The following is a 9,666-nucleotide window of genomic DNA, read 5'->3' as shown; positions in this document are numbered from 1 at the left end:
TATATATATTATTTTTTTTGCTCCACATTAATTTCACACTTGTTTAGTAAAAATATGTGCTTTTGTTTCATAATTGCAGTGTATACTTTTTTTCTTTATTTATGCCAAAAGAATGGAAGTGAAATGTAACAACATGCCCCATAAGTGGGGCACATTGTAACATCTGAGTGGCATGTTGTAACAAAATGTTATTTGATCTAATGAAAAAACATTGGTTTTATCAGGGTGGCTCGCGCCCTGCCCCGGTGCCTTTCTTCCCGGAAGTGCATGACGAGCTCACCAGGTCGTGGACGGCACCTTTTACTGCCAGAAACTGGCCGGCGGGCTCCTCCTCCCTCACCAACCTCGACAGTGGTGCAGCAAAGGGGTATTCGGCGATCGCCCCCGGTGGAGCAGGTGGTAGCGATTCAATTGTGTCCTAAGTCCGCCTCCTCCTGGCGGGGAGACCCGGTACTTCCTTCCCGGGCCTGTAGGCATTCGTCTGGTCTAACTGGCAGTGCCTATACGGCTTGCGGGGAAGCTGCTTCCGCCTTACACGCTATGGCGTTACTGCAGGTGCACCAGGCTAAGGTACTGAAGGACCTGCACGAGGGTGGTCACGAACCGGAAGTTCTGAAAGAGCTCCGAATCGGCACTGACCTCGCGCTCTGAGCGACGAAGGTCACCGCAAGTTCTCTGGGTCCACGCTTGTGGTCCAGGAGCGCCATCTCTGGCTGTGTCTGGCAGACATGAGGGACACCGCACCCGCTCCCGCGCCACATCCTCAGCAGCCTTCAGCAAAGCGGCGTCGTCGAGCTGGGCGTGGGTGGGCTGCCCCGCCTGTCCAGGCCCCTGTCAAACCTGGCGGCAAGCAGAGAAGCAAGTGGCCCTGAGACAGGCGACCCAGAGATGGAAGGATCTGCTCTTCGGGAGATGGTGAACGCACCACTCCCTCGGGTGGAGAATCTTTTGTTTATTTTTTCCCCGCCGTTGGCCTCACGGCCGACGGTACCCAAATTCTTGACAGAAGAGTAGTTTCCTTTATCTCTGGGTCCCAGGAGGGCACGGAGAGTTGCGGACGGACTAACGCCGGACCTCACTCATCCTCCTCCTTCGCCAGCCGGCAGCAGCGGGAGGTTCAAGAGCGTCAACAAAGGCCCTACTCACTCTTCGGGTGATGGTGAACGCACCACTCCCTTGGGTGGAGAATCTTTTGTTTAATTTTTTCCCACCGTTGGCCTCACGGCCGACGGTACCCAAATTCTTGACAAAAGAGTAGTTTCCTTTATATCTGGGTCCCAGGAGGGCACGGAGAGTTGCGGATGAACTAACGCCGGATCTCACTCATCCTCCTCCTTCGCCAGCCGGCAGCAGCGGGCGGTTCGAGAGCGTCAACAAAGGCCCTACTCACGCACCCTCTGCCAACCCGTGGAACCAGGTGAGCCTTGCACCCCGCACTCACACCCCTCTCGGGCCCACTCACAAGCCACCCGAGTTGGGTCCCTGTGTTCCACCTCGCTGCCCCACTGCGGGTACGGCTGTGGTCCCGCTTGGTCAGCGCTACCCAGCCCGTCTCGCTGGCTTCTGCAGACCATCAGCCTCGGATATGCGATTCAGTTCGCCGATGCCCCTGTTCTGCAGGCAGAGATCACAGTCCTACTGGCGAAGGATGCGATATATCGGCCGGAGGGACCGGCTCTGAGGTCGGGGTTTTACAGCCCTTACTTCATTGCACCAAAGAAAGGCGGTGGGTTACGGCCAATCTTGGATCTGCGAGTTTTGAACCGGGCCCTTCATCGGCTACCGTTCAAGATGTTGACGCAGAAACGCATCTTCCGGTGCGTCCGTCCCCGAGATTGGTTTGCAGGGATCGACCTGAAGGACGCGTACTTTCATATGTTGCTCCTTCCGCGCCACAGACCATTTCTGAGGTTTGTGTTCGAAGGACGGGCATATGAGTATAAGGTCCTGTCCTTCGGGCTGTCACTGTTTCCCTGTGTCTTTACGAAAGTCGCGGAGGCAGCTCTTGTTCCCCTCAGAGAGCAGGCCTGTTACATATGAGACTGCTCCAGCACTGGCTTTATGGCCGAGTCCTGAGGTGGGCGTGGAAGCGCGGCACTCACCGGGTCCAAGTTACACCGGCCTGTCGCCAAATCTTCACCCTGTGGTCAGATCTTGCGTTCCTCCGGGCAGGGGTGCCCCTAGAGCAGATCTCCAGGCATGCTGTGGTCTACACGGATGCCTCCACCACCGGGTGGGGTGCCACGTACAACGGGCATGCAGTCTCAGGGGTTTGGACGGGCCCGCAGCTGCATTGGCACATCAATTGCTTAGAGTTGTTGGCAGTGCGCCTGGCCTTGAACCGTCTCAAAGGGCGTTTACGAGGCAAGCACGTACTGGCCCGAACGGACAACACAGCGACCGTTGCGTACATCAACCGACAAGGTGGTGTGCGCTCCGATCGCATGTCGCAACTCGCCCACCGAGAAGACCCCCGGAGATGCCTGATTGCGGTCGTGCTTTCCTTTCTGCAGCAGGGGCTGGAGCGAAGGCTGTCTCCCTCCACCCTCAAAGTCCAGGTTGCTGCTATCGCTGTGTACCATGACCCAGTGAATGGGAAGTCGATAGGTAAGCATGACCTCGTCATCAGGTTCCTTAGAGGGGCCAGGAGGTTGAATCCTTCCCGGCCCCCCTCTATATCCTCTTGGGACCGGTCTCTAGTGCTAAAATCACTACATCAGGGCCCATTCGAGCCTTTGCATTCAGTTGACCTAAAGTTTCTTTCATTGAAAACTCTGCTCCTGCTTGCACTGGCCTCCATCAAGAGGGTAGGGGACCTCACACATTTTCGGTCAACGATTCGTGCCTAGAGTTTGGGCCGGCTGACTCCCAGGTAATCCTGAGGCCAAGGTTCCAACTACACCCTTCAAAGACCAAGTGGTAAACCTGCAAGTGCTGCCCCCGGAGGAGGCAGATCCAGCCCTGGCTTTGCTCTGTCCCGTCCGAGCATTAAGTTTCAGTTTCACATTGAACCTACAAATTAATGTAGAAACAACATCAAGACTTCCAAAAGAGGACGATATCGCTTTGTGCTGATCCGTGCTGGTCGCTGAGGAAATGCATCAACTTTGCGCTATGGATCGCCAGATCGGCTTTCACCGTGGACAAAGCAGAGTCGCAATGTGGTTGCCGCAAACCTGCCAGACGCTCCTTCGTCGAATCCACCGGCCACGCCGTTCTCAAGCCCACCGGCCTCCGCTCACTCTAGCCCTCCGGCCATTCCTCACTCTAGCCGCCGACCTCCGCTCACTCAGCCCGCCGGCCGTTCCTCACTCTAGCACCCGGCCTCTGCTCACTCTAGGCCGCCGCTGCTCACTCTAGCCCGCCGTGTGTGACGTTGTGTTTCGTTGTGAATGCGAAACTACTTCGTTTGGCCTTCCAAAAGAGGACACGACTAGAAATCAGTGGTTAAGTTGTACACTGTTCCAGAACACTTCAAACCAAATATTCAGATGTGTGCAGCACATTTTATGGAGGACTGTTTCTTGATCCTGGTAGAGTAGACTACAATGCCGGCTGTTCTGACTCACAGACTGTAAGTATGTTTTTTTATATTTAAAGAATTTGCCACTGATAATTCACATCTGAATCTCACTCCGTAGGGCAGTGTAGAGTAGGGCTTGTTGTTTGTTATCACAAATGCAGACATGGTTTTATGTTTATGCGGCGCGATGCAAAATTTTTATAAAAGACAGTATAAGTCATTATAATTCGTAATTATGTCCCCACTGGATGCAACAAATGTCTCGTTTATAATGGGTTTTATAGGTTTTGAATCATCGCTCCGGCCTGACAGGGCATCACAGTATGGTAAGGGGCATAACATTTCCCTCACATGCTTGAGGTATTCGGTCAATCACAACGCACTGGATAGCTGGTCAATCAAAATATTGTGGGGTTTTTTTTACCTTAAACCGCATAAACGCATTTAATTACACCAAATACACAAAATAATGTTCTTTTTAGCAACATCATATGACCCCTTTAAGTGAAGTGTAGGACTAAATCTTAAGTGTCAGTCTTAGAGTTGATTCACGACACTTTGCTGTGCCACAAACAGGATTTTGGATGACGAAATACACATGGACCAATCACTGAATAGATTTCCTTATTTAAGAATATTCTCAGATAAATTCACATTGAATGGTTGAACTCCTAAGAAGAGAATACATTATGGTAAGAAAACAAATTGTCATCACAACCTTCAATTTAGGGTTGTGCCGGTAGACGATAGTATCGTGTATCAATGATAGTCAGAGATATTGCCTGTTGCTGATTTCTAGGGGCGCTCCGATTGATAGGGTACCGATTATTATCGGCCGATAATCACGTTGGGATGATTGATCGGCGGTCTCTAAAAAGGCTGATCTCAAAAAAACGATCTCAAGCTGATGACGCTGCCATGAGAGGTTTGGCATGACATGCAGTGGCACCGTCTCAGTCTCTGTCCGGCGCGGGTGAAATCATTATAATGCTGAAGGTGAGTTACTCACCTTCTTATTTCTTCATTAGATAAATTATAAAGTAATTTGAAAACATTGTGTGAGATGTAATTTCACAAGCAGCGAGAGTGAATTACTGCGCACGCACTCTCTCAAAATACGCAAATGTCTTCAAATCACCATATCGCATCTATCTATAAGCGAGCTGCACGCTGCACAGTTGACACAGGAATTGTCACTTGCACAATCGAGGCAGTGTCACTTCGTCACTAAAGTTTATAAATTGCATTACTTTTTAAATTCTTGCCAGCGTTTAACCATTCAGCGCTCGCGCGCTCTCCTGGAGACCGTGCGCTCATGCGCACTCGCAGTGCACACACATAATGCCAGGTGTAAGGAATATAACTCTTTTATTTTAGCTCTTTTCAGAGGGGGTATCGAATCTGAAGATTCAAAATCAACCTGATTGAATTGATTCCAAAATTGATAGTTTACACTTTATCTACCGTTCGTCCAGCAAGATGTTAACATCAGTATATCTTACCAATTTGAATATTTGTACTATCCCTGGCCAAAGTTTAATACATGCTTGTGATCATTTATAAACTACGAGCTAGGTAGCCAGATCTGGGCAGAGTTTAACTTTAAAAATACACGACACAAGACAATACTTCTTTATAAATGAAACAACAGTTTATTCACTATTCTATGGCACATTAAACTAAGCTAAAACACATACACAAATACACACAAAAGGTTCAGGAAATGAGTTGCTGCGTTTGCATGAAGTTTTGAAGGTTTGCCTTGTGACGTAGGAGCTTCGGAAGTAGGTTGCCTTGGGTAAGGAGAGTAAGGCTTGCCTTGAAGGTCTTCTGAGAGTTTCTCTGCTTGGCTTTAGACTTTGAAGATTAAGAAGTTTCAGTCATGAAGTTTCACGGAGTGTTTGGTGCAGCGTGTGAGCGCAAGTTGGAGCGCGGTTAACACAAAGGTGAAAAGGCATTGAATCTGTTCGGACATAGGGTTTTTGATCCAGCTGCATAAGTCCGTCCCACAGATCGTTGTTCCAATCAAATATTGGCCGTAGGGCGGGCCCACGCCCCGCAAGGTTCTTCTTCATGCATAAATTAACATGATGCTCCAATATATCACATGGGAACATCCTTGCCAGATTGTATTAATACTTCTATAAAGTTTCTTAATGTGAGTATCATACATATTTCCCACTTCTCATTCATACCAAAGTTTTGCACATAAAATAAGCTTTCATTCAAGCTCAAATATTGGGTAGTTTGCATACACATTAATAATCTTATCTACTAAAAGGGGTTATAAAACATTGGTTAAACTTGCACTGATTACAGGAAACACATCAAGCATATATAAGACATAAAACATAATATTTGTGAATAAAGTAGCCCTTTTATACTTTTAAATGATTGTCTTTTGAATTGTCTGTGTAGGTTCTATGTTCCTTGTCTGTGACAGGGAAACGTGCATTTTTCTGGAATGTAGAGAAAGGGGGAGGACAGAGAAAGTCCTGAGGTCAATGGAGGTTGCAAAAAGTAATGCGGTGTAGACCTGCTATTCTTCTCGCTCGGACATGGAGCTATTAATCTGTCGCTTTCTGTTTATCGGATTATCGATTTATGCGTTAAATGGTCATGGGGTCCAGGAGTGTCTGTCGCTGGAACATTTCCAGATACAACGTTCTTTGTTCTGTTGTTTATTAGATTTGTATTTATGCAGAAGCCAGTCACGAGACAACACTGTAGTTCTGTTGCTTAAATTAGTTCTTTTCTCCTGTTGGTTGAGTTAGGATTTTAGCAGTTCCGATCCCCTGAGGGATAAGGACCAGGCCTTGACAGGAAGCCGATCCAGACAATCGGGCATCATGCGGATCATTAATTAGTTTTACGACCACAGATGGCTGCGGAGGATAATCTTTAGTTTGTTTCTTTTGAATGTGGTTGTTCTGTTCAAAGGAGGATCACATTAGGTTCACACAGGTTCACATTACTTTGTTTGCAGTGCGTATGTGGTGTATTTTTTCTGCGCTCATATTAACGGATTAGTAAAGTGCACAAACTGCACACCGTTGCTGTCCGGCAGTGCGTTCCATGAGCGGTGCGTCTGCAGCAGTGCAGAGATGGTTTCCGCACCGAGTCTATTTTTGCTGCGCTGCAAGCGCTGAATTAAAGTAACAGCGCATTTTTGCAGTAAATATGAACATGGATTGACACGAAAATTTAGTAATTACACCATAAATGCATATTATTAAAGTCTACTGGGTTTCATAGTCAACACATATGGCTTTTTGGCTAGGTTTAAAGGGAAAGAGCACTTTTAGATAAGGCAATAATAGATGGCAGGTAGGAAAACAAAGTTCTTTATGAACCGCAGGGTTGCATTTAATAAAGATTTAAATGCAAAAGGAAAGGCAGTAGAGGCTTTAAAAAGATCGGTATCGGTGATCGGTATCGGCAGATACTGCTTTCTGTGATCGGTGATTGGCCTCAAAAATCCTGATCGGAGCACCCCCTACTGATTTTTTTGACAACATCAAGACGATTATTATTATTATTATCCATCAAAAATATAGGCGCCTATCTTTAGTGATGCAGCGCGGAGAGCCGCTTCAGAAACTTGCCGCGGCAAGGCTGGTGAGTAGCCGTGATCAGCTCGGGTGGCTGTTTTGGAGCCATAAAGCGCCGCAGACGTGTGCAGTGTAAATAAGGGGTAAGAGATTTATTCATGATACAGTGTAGGTAGCTTCACTGATGATAACGGGAGTGTTTTTAAAGAGCCTATAATACTAGGCTGAAGTCAGTTATGATGTTATTTGGTAATATAAATATTCTTTGCTCGTTTTCTGTTTGATTACCTAAGGAAATGAGGTTACCTCTGAGATTACCTCTGCTCGTCGTCAAACATTTCAAGAACATTCTTCCTCTCCTGAAAGATTTGCACACGTCTCTGTCTCCTCAGCTCCATCACAAGCCCCTACTGGCAACTCCTAACCACTTGAAATACCTCTCGAGCTGTCTTAAACAACTGGGAGAGTAAGAGTGATTCTTAGCTTTAAGAAATTTGATAACTTGCTTTTATACTTAATTTTGAAAGTAGGAGTAAATGTAATGAATTCTTAGCACTTAAGACTAAAATGGCACTTTGAGAAGCTTGATAAATACGGGCCCAGAGCCAGCGGAAAATTTCCGAAACAGTAACGGCGCTTTGAATACAGCCGGCATCCTAGTTTTTCTCATCTACTTTGTACTTTGTGATCAACAAACAAACACAAAAAAATTAGGGCTGCACAATAAGTCGCATGCCATTATCATGTGCATCTCATCACTTTGACCATAGACCTCCAGCATCTCTCTTCTGTTGATTTCTCCTCAGTCACTGAGTCAGTTGATTTCTACAACCAATCTCTGAGCAGTCTCCTAGATTTCCAGACCCATATCAGAACTAGAACTGTCACCTTTTTCGCGCTCAGCTCCCTGGTACACCTACGAACTGCGAAAGATGAAGACAGCTGGGCGTGTCCTTGAGCATCGCTTTATGACCTTGGGACTTACTGTTCACAGGCAAGCATACAGAGAGCATCAGAAGGCTTATGCGAGGTCTTTGAGAGAAGCACGGTCACAGTTCTACTCCAAATATCATTAACAATAGCCCTGGAAACTCCAAGCAACTTTTTTTTCTACTATCAATCATATCATTAAACCACAAACTCATTGTCAATCAGAAGTTACAGAGGAGAGATGTAACAACTTTATCACTTTTTTCAGGAAAATATGAAAGTAGATAACGCTCCGTCCTATCCAGCTCCCCTGTCCTGTCTGGCCCGACTGTCGACCCACAGCCTGGGATTTCCCAACCTCTCTCCTGTTTCTCTGACATCTCACAGCAAGATGTTGAAAACATTATTAGAAAGATGAAACCATCCACCTGTGCACTGGACCCCTTCCCCAAATCCTTGGTAAAATCTAACCTCTGTGTTATAAGTCCTTTGATCACTAAGGTCATTAATCACTCCCTCCAGGCTGGTCATGTTCCATCTACATTGAAAACTGCTGTCATCAGACCACTTATCAAAAAATCCACCTTAGACCCAGAAGTCTTTGACAACTACAGGCCCATCTCCAACCTTCCAACATTTTCTTGCAGCTGAACAGCTCCAAGACTGAAGCCATCCTAATTGGCACTCCAAACCAGGTCCGAACATCTGTCATTATCAGCATTACCTTTTCTGGCCAGGATATTTCACTCTCAACATCAGTCACCAACCTGGGTGTTAAAACCTGTGGAAAATCGCCAAACTTCACCCTATGCTCACTTTTGGAGATGCAAAAAAGCTTGTCCATGCCTTTGTCTCCTCGAGGCTGGACTATTGTAATGCGCTCCTCATCGGGATCCCTGACAAAAACCTCCAGAAGCTGCAGTACATTCAGAACAGTGCTGCTAGGATCCTGATAAGGGTGCACAAATATGATCATATCACTCCCATCCTTAAATTGCTCCATTGGCTCCCTGTCTCATTCAGGATTGAGTGCAAGGTTTCCCTCCTCACCCATCATTGTATCCATGAAGATGCCCACCACCTCAAGGTACTCCTCTCTCCTCAATGCTCTACACCAAGGGTCTCCAAACTTTTTTACACCACAGACCAGTTATGTTTGGAAAATATTATCGCGGACCGGATGGACACGGGGAGTGGGGTTGGGGGATATATCCTAATATATATATATATATATATATATATATATATATAAGGCTATTACAGTATCTCACAGAAGTGAGTACACCCCTCACATTTTTGTAAATATTTTATTATATCTTTTCATGTGACAACACTGAAGAAATTACACTTTGCTATAATGTAAAGTAGTGAGTGTACAGCTTGTATAACAGTGTAAATTTGCTGTCCCCTCAAAATAACTCAACATACAGCCATTGATGTCTAAAAAGCTGGCCACAAAAGTGAGTACACCACTAAGTGAAAATTTCCAAATTGGGCCCAAAGTGTCAATATTTTGTGTGGCCACCATTATTTTCCAGCACTGCCTTAACCCTCTTGGGCATGGAGTTCACCAGAGCTTCACAGGTTGCCACTGGAGTCCTCTTCCACTCCTCCATGATGACATCACAGAGCTGGTGGATGTTAGAGACCTTGCGCTCCTCC

At 46.5% G+C, this 9,666-nt stretch overlaps 1 protein-coding gene across 1 annotated transcript in view; it reads left to right on the top strand.

Annotated features, from left to right (window-relative positions):
* The window catches only part of LOC107564274 (extracellular calcium-sensing receptor-like), a 37,065-nt gene that overhangs the window by 2,847 nt on the left and 24,552 nt on the right, over window positions 1–9,666 (top strand). The gene's annotated exons all lie outside the window — the stretch shown is intronic.

The sequence above is a fragment of the Sinocyclocheilus grahami genome, unplaced genomic scaffold, assembly GCF_001515645.1.
Source record: "Sinocyclocheilus grahami isolate Dianchi unplaced genomic scaffold, SAMN03320097.WGS_v1.1 scaffold920.1, whole genome shotgun sequence".
Taxonomy (NCBI): domain Eukaryota; kingdom Metazoa; phylum Chordata; class Actinopteri; order Cypriniformes; family Cyprinidae; genus Sinocyclocheilus; species Sinocyclocheilus grahami.
Note: the sequence above shows the minus strand (reverse complement) of the source record. Positions and strands in the feature narration are given on the sequence as shown.